Here is a 6,869-nt window from a genome sequence, read left to right as displayed (position 1 = left end):
CATTGATACTGACAAGCAAAATTTCAAGTTAAATCTTAAATATACAGAGCTGGTAATTTCAGAGCTAAAATTTTAATCATGTCTGAATTCTGTAATTTGTGTGTAGAGTCTTTTGTAACATAAGCTCAAAATGTCAAGCATCAGGATAGACCATGTGCAAACCTAAATTGCATGTATCTAAGCTTTAATGAAATCTAACTGAAGCAGTATGTCATCTACACATGTCCTGTGTCTCGGGATGAAGACACAGAGCATCAAAGCTGAATCCTCCACTGGTCCAGAAGAGATCCAGCAAACTCCTGGAAGAAAAGCAAGTTAAGACTATAAGCAGGTAAGAATTCCCTATGCCACAAGAAATTTTTCCCTGGGGAATTATCATTATATGCCTGCCCCGTTCCTGTAATCGTCTGCTGTTGGCTATGATTGGTGATAGGAGGCTCAGGTAAACGAGCCTGTGCCTGACCAAGCACAACCCCTTTATGAACTGAGCTTATCAGACACGCTTACATGACAGTCCAAAGAGAAGCTGTGCTGCTCAGTGCGCTGTAAGTAAGGAGCAATTTCAATGCAATGTCTGGAACTGTGCCTGCCGCTGAAATGCACAGATATAAATTAGAGTTAACTCCCCTGGCTACGGGAGCTACCCTGGATTTACACTAAAATAAGGTGTTAAGGTGAGAGACTGCTCTTGCCTGCTTAAGCCAGGTTCACATATTTCAAGTGGATATGAGCAGAAAGAGTAAAATATGTTTAATAGCTACTAGACATACTGACTACTTACCCTGCATATTTATTTTGCCTGCTTGAATTCATTACACCAAAATTAAACATCTATTCTAAATTATTAATAATCCTAAATGTTTATGAAAATACAGAACAAATAAACATTACAAACACTGTGATTCAGATGAAAGGAAAGATAACGATAATCCTTACATATTTGCATATGGAAAATGAAGAATTTTGAGTTAATATGAGATTTATCCTTCTCTCTGACCATTTTAGTGGAATTTTTTTTTAAAAATCTATTAAACTCAAGATTTCCGCATAAAACAATACAAAATACTACACGAAAAAGACATTAGAGTCAATCTATTCTTCATGCTAGTCACAAAATCAATTGCATTTATTGTTCAGAAAAATTAAAAACCTTTCTACATTTTATTAAAGTGCACATCTCAACCATATAGGGAGATAAATAATTCATACATCCCAAATACATCACCTACAAAATATTTATTGGAAAAAAATAACTGTTTTATCACCCATTTTCTTCAATAGCAGCGCTATGCTGTTTTGATGTTTACAACTTTAATGGCTTTTTTTTAACAAGAAAACATGCCAGCTGCTTATTATTTCATTGTGCTTAACATTATTTTATAACAAAGCATCGAATTTGCTGAAGATAAAACCCATTATCTGAGGAAAACAGTTTTACACTAACAGGTATAGCAATTTGATTCTCTTAGCGTGATAGTACTTTAGCATCTCTACCACGAGCAATGTATTTTTGCTGTGTTGAAGAGTCTGTTGGTCCTTAAATCACATGTGCATGTCTGTCCAGAGAATTTGTTTAAATGCTCCCAAAGGGGAACTGTGGGGCTTGGTGAGTCCCTTGCTGTGAAATGCAAAGGTCGCAGAGATGTTCCTTTCGGGCTGCCGGTGAAGGATGCCCCGGGCATCAGCGTGGCCCAGTGCAGGCTGAGAAGTTGTCCTGCCGCCACCGCAGCCCATCTGCAAAAGGAGCAGAAGGATGCTCCCTCTCCCCAGACGTCCCCAGGTCTCCCGTGTCTGACTCCTCTCACGGCAGCAGGAGATGGGGCTTCCTGCCCTCCCCAAACACACATGTCCGACCTTGAGCGGGGTGGAGAGATGAAGTGACAGCCCCGTGTGGTACCTGGAGAAGGAAATCATGGTAAGTACTGCTAGGACCCTAAGCAGGGTCATGATCTCAGGTCATCCTGAGGACCTATCTCTGAGCTCTCTGCTACATCACTCAAGTCATCCCAACAGCTTAATCTTTATTTTCCTTTATCTTGCTCCACCAGCTAGCCTGTAACTCCTCTGCTAGGCAGGCATGCCAGCTCTCCTGGGATCAGTAGCAAAACCACCTGGACTTTATACTTATCCCTGTGCAGAGTGCCCATGGAGTTTGTTACGTGGTCTTCCCTTCCTCCTCCTGCTGCTTTCTCTGTGGTTGTGAGGGGAAGCTGATGTGACAGACTTACCAGCTTTTGGAGTTCACATGCTTTTCTTAGCACATCTATACCACCACACTGCACTTATACACATTAATCCTTCCACTATCTCTTGGCCTAAGGAGTTGCTGTTGCCCACAGCTGAACATGGGAAAGCAAACCACAGAGACATCATGACATCCAGAAGAACACGGACCTGAATGATTTGGCCAGGTCACATCTGGATCTAAGTTCTCCCAAGTTCCCTGTGAATGTGACAATATTTCTTTGGTAATGTTCTTCATATCATCCTGTTAATATTTAGTTTCTTAAGAGATCAAAGGGATTGGAAGGGATTCCCAGTCCCTGAGCCCAGTCCCTGGCTTTTGGAAAGCTGCCATTACTCTTCTGGTTAGGAACTTTTTGGTTGCTAAACTGCTCATGTTCATGACCAATTTGTTCACAATTGCTTTTATGTTTTTTTCTGTTTAAAATTTCCAGCATTAAAGGATATGTTTGAGAAAGAAAAGCTCAAGTTATAATTTGCCATGTCTCTGAAGGGTTTAATAACAGCAGAGTTGAGACTCCTGGATGTGCTTATTAAAGAGCTAAATCTTAGATCGTGAGAACCTATGGCATGTTTATTGAAGGCAACAGCCAATTAATAAGTAATTAATAGTTTAGCAAAGTTTAGTGTATTGAGGTAGGTTTTGAGGAACAGGGAATCATTTCCTGGCATCAGGAATGCAGGAATACAATGAAAATCACAAAATGTCACTCAGGGTTGGACCTTACAGCGGGTACTAAGGGCAAAGGGGTAAAGCTTCTTCTGCTGTTCGAATAAAAAGAGAGTGGTAAAGATCTGTAGCTGTGATAATGGAGAGGTAGAGAAGAGATTAAGGGCAGGTTCAGGCAGCATGCAAAATGAAGCAAGTACTTGGTGTTCAAATGATGTAGCAATTACTCACTATGGGTTGGCCAAAGGGAACAAAGTCATGGGTGTGAGAAGAGGTCACAATTAAAGTGAGAGCAAATCTCAGAATAACTGAGATAATGAAGTCCGGGGAAGGGGACTCAATAACCTCCATCCAGAATTCGGCATGACTTAGCATGCCAAACCACACTTCTTGTAGCAAATGCATTCAGTAGATTTAGCAGGTTTGGGGTGACTGGGTATGACTGCAGAGCAACAAGTGTAGTACCTATATCTGAAACAGAAAAAAAAGTGCCTCTGGCTTGCTATTGTGACCTGAGTGCTAATAAAAGCTGTACGATAAAGGTTGAATGAAAAATATGAAAAACAGTTAGGTCAATGGCAAATGAAATTGCATATATCATGGTCTACCACCCGTAAATCGTGCCAGAATAATTTGATGTAGTTCTGTGATAAGAAAACTGCTTCCCTACGTGAAAGAATTAAGGATACCTCCCCAGAGATATTACTACGAGTGGAAGTGAACTGTCTTCTGCAGCAACAAGATGTGGCACATCCACCTTTCTTATTCAAAGCAGAGGGCTCCTATTTCAATGTTCACAGCTCCAAATAAAGGCAGACTGAGGCCCCGTTTGGAGCTTTGTAGATTAAACGCCTTCAGGTTCAGAAAAGACACATTGGTTCATTGCCTTCATTACAGCAAGAGTGTTTGTTTGGCACTCCCAGAAAAATAGGAAAATAATTAAACCAGATCCTTCTATTCAGATAATTGCTTGATACACAAAAGGCTCTTGACTTCCTAAATCGTACAAATCCTTACCAGCAGTGGGCATCTCCCTTTGGGCTCTGCTGTGATGTTGAGAACATTTGCCAAGAACATAGTGAAGAAAAAAGACTGTTTATGCTGGCTTTAGCCATGTTCATTTATTATTTGTAGCCCTTATTATTTGGCTAGTATAAAACAAACTGCTGTACACATCCAGCTCTCCATTTCCCAGGACAACAGGGAATTAGGACACCTTGGATAACAAAGTGCAAGAATGACACCAGCACACTGAGGACTTGGTGCAGAGCTACTCAGACGCATTGGACCCACACTGCAGAGTCAAATCAGTGTATTTGCATGTTCCCTACAACCTGTGTCTCCTAAGGCACTAATTTCCTTAACCACATGTGTTGGTTTTGCATGGCAAGGTTTTGGTAGCGGTGGGGGCTACAGGGGTGGCTTCTGTGAGAAGCTGCCAGAAGCTTCCCCTGTGTCTGACAGAGCCAATGCCAGCCGGCTCCAAGACGGACCCGCCGCTGGCCAAGGCCAAGCCAATCAGCGCCTTTGTGATAACATATTTAAGAAAGAGAAAAAACAGAGAGAGCTTTTGCAGCCAGAGAGAGGAGTGAGAAGATGTAAGAACATCTGCAGACACCAAGGTCAGTGCAGAAGGAGGGGCAGGAGGTGCTCCAGGCACCGGAGCAAGATCCCCCTGCAGCCCGTGGTGAAGACCATGGTGAAGCAGGCTGTCCCCCTGCAGCCCATGGAGGGAGGATGAGGGGGTGTAGCGATTCCACCTGCAGCCCGTGGAGGACCCCACGCCGGAGCAGGTGGAGGCACCTGAAGGAGGCTGTGACCCCGTGGGAAGCCTGTGCTGGAGCAAGCTCCTGGCAGGACCTGTGGATCCGTGGAGAGAGGAGCCCACGCCAGAGCAGGTTTGCTGACAGGACTTGTGACCCCGTGGGGGACCCACGCTGGAGCAGTTTGCTCCTGAAGGTCTGCACCCCGTGGGAGAGACCCACGCTGGAGCAGTTCGTGAAGGACTGTAGCCCGTGGAAGAGACTCACGTTGGAGAAGGCCGTGAAGGACTGTCTCCCGTGAGAGGGACCCCACGCTGGAGCAGGGGAACGATGAGAGGAGTCCTCCCCCTGAGGATGAAGAAGCGGCAGAAACACCGTGTGATGAACTGACCGTAACCCCCACTCCCTGTCCCCCTGTGCCGCTGGGGGGGGCGGAGGTTGAAGCCGGGAGTGAAGTTGAGCCCAGGAAGATGGGAGGGGTGGGGGGAGGTGTTTTAAGAGTTGATTTTATTTCTCATTCCTCTACTCTGTTTTGCTTAGTAATAAATAAGGAGAATTCCCTCTCTAAGTTCAGTCTGTTTTGCTTGTGATGATAATTAGAGAATGATCTCTCCCTGTCCTTATCTCGAACCGTAAGTTTTTTTTCGTTGTACTTTTCTCCCCTGTCTAATGAAAGAGGGGAGTGATAGAGCGGCTCTGGTGGGCACCTGGCCCTCAGTCAGGGTCAACCCACCACACCACAGTATCTATATGTTTGAAATGCACCACATCTGCACCAGTAATCGCTCCCAGAGACAAGGGGACATGCTTCAGAAATACCAGTCGTTGCTTCCTCCTCTTGGTCCTGGGGAAACTCCTGTCTCCTTCCTGGGCTCCCCTGGCTCTGTCTGCGCTGCGATGTTGGACTAGATGCAGCAGCGCTGTGCAGAGAAACACAAACTCTCCTGAATGAAGATGGGTAATGCCCACGGTGCAGGAAAACAGGGCAATTTGGAAGAGGGCTGTGCCTGGAAGCACTGTGGCCAACCTAAGGCTAGCAGCATAGGCAATGTATAACATGGATAATCTGCCTATGGATAAGAGAGTTGAAGTAAGTTTTAAAAACACAGCCAAAACAAAATGTTTAGGTAGTGTCAAAATGAAATATTTAGGGGATTTTTCTAACATGCTTTGTAACTCTACTTAGGGCAAAATAGAATTTTGGAATCTTGAAATTTCCTGAAGGATAGCAATTTCAGTTTTATACCAGCTTTTAGTACAGATTCCACCCTGTGTTTTGTATCTCAACTTGGGGTTGATTTAAAGCAGACTTTTAGAAAGGAGACACGCAATTTAAGTTTAAAGACTCCCATTGATCCACCACATGCTTCACTGAGTTAGTGTTGTAAATGTATACCTTATCTCTAATCATTCCATCCTGTTCTGCATTAAAGGGCAATCCATGTTCAGACAGACAAAGAAGGTCTGTGTATGTCAAAGGAAATGATTTTTCTATGAAATAACGTGATTTGGTAAAGCAACTTTTGCTTCAAATGATTTTTGGTACACTTTTAACTTCAAAAATTCCTTTTGGTTGAATCATCATTGACAGTGCCGTTAATCCTGATTATTGTTAGTTATCGAATGTTATTTCTAATGAAAATTTTCATTGCTTTTGAAACTGTAGTTTGCTCCTTCCTAGCACCAAAATAATCACACAAGGGCTTAGAGTTCAGAGCAATGATCTGTCAAACTATATAGCTCTTGGATATCATTAACAAGTTATTTGATAATTACTTCCTAATATGTTTTGAATCCTTTGTTAAAATCATTCATTTAAAGTTCATAAAACTGTCATACAAACCATGTTCTTTAATGTCTTTAAGTTCCATTTTCATGAATAAAACATACAGACATTTAAGAGTTCTCAAGTCTATACTTTAAAACAATTAGAAATTCAACAAGTTATTAAAAGTATGATCTGAGTAACTGTTCAATTGAAGTGAGTTTGCTGCTACTAGTTCTCCTGGATTTCTTCTTGATGTTTTCATGCATTGCAACTCTCAAATCCCATGAGCAGGAAGTTCAAGATGTCCTACAACTCTGAATGATGATACAGTTAAAAGCAACTTCATTTTCACTGGGTCATTGTGAGGGGAAGCAAAAGCCTTAAATACCAGGCACAAAATTTATTAAAAAAAAAAAAAAAATTC

The 6,869-nt window shown here is 42.6% G+C and overlaps 1 long non-coding RNA gene across 1 annotated transcript; it reads left to right on the top strand.

The window, feature by feature from the left end:
- Positions 1 to 242: 242 nt before the first annotated feature.
- On the top strand, positions 243 to 6,509 carry LOC142604210 (uncharacterized). The gene is made up of 3 exons (XR_012838096.1): positions 243 to 331; positions 2,321 to 4,284; positions 5,421 to 6,509. It is a non-coding gene; the product is annotated as an uncharacterized LOC142604210 (long non-coding RNA).
- Positions 6,510 to 6,869: the final 360 nt, after the last annotated feature.

This window comes from Balearica regulorum, chromosome 17, assembly GCF_011004875.1.
Source record: "Balearica regulorum gibbericeps isolate bBalReg1 chromosome 17, bBalReg1.pri, whole genome shotgun sequence".
In the NCBI taxonomy this organism is placed as follows: Eukaryota; Metazoa; Chordata; class Aves; order Gruiformes; family Gruidae; genus Balearica; species Balearica regulorum.
Note: the sequence above shows the minus strand (reverse complement) of the source record. Positions and strands in the feature narration are given on the sequence as shown.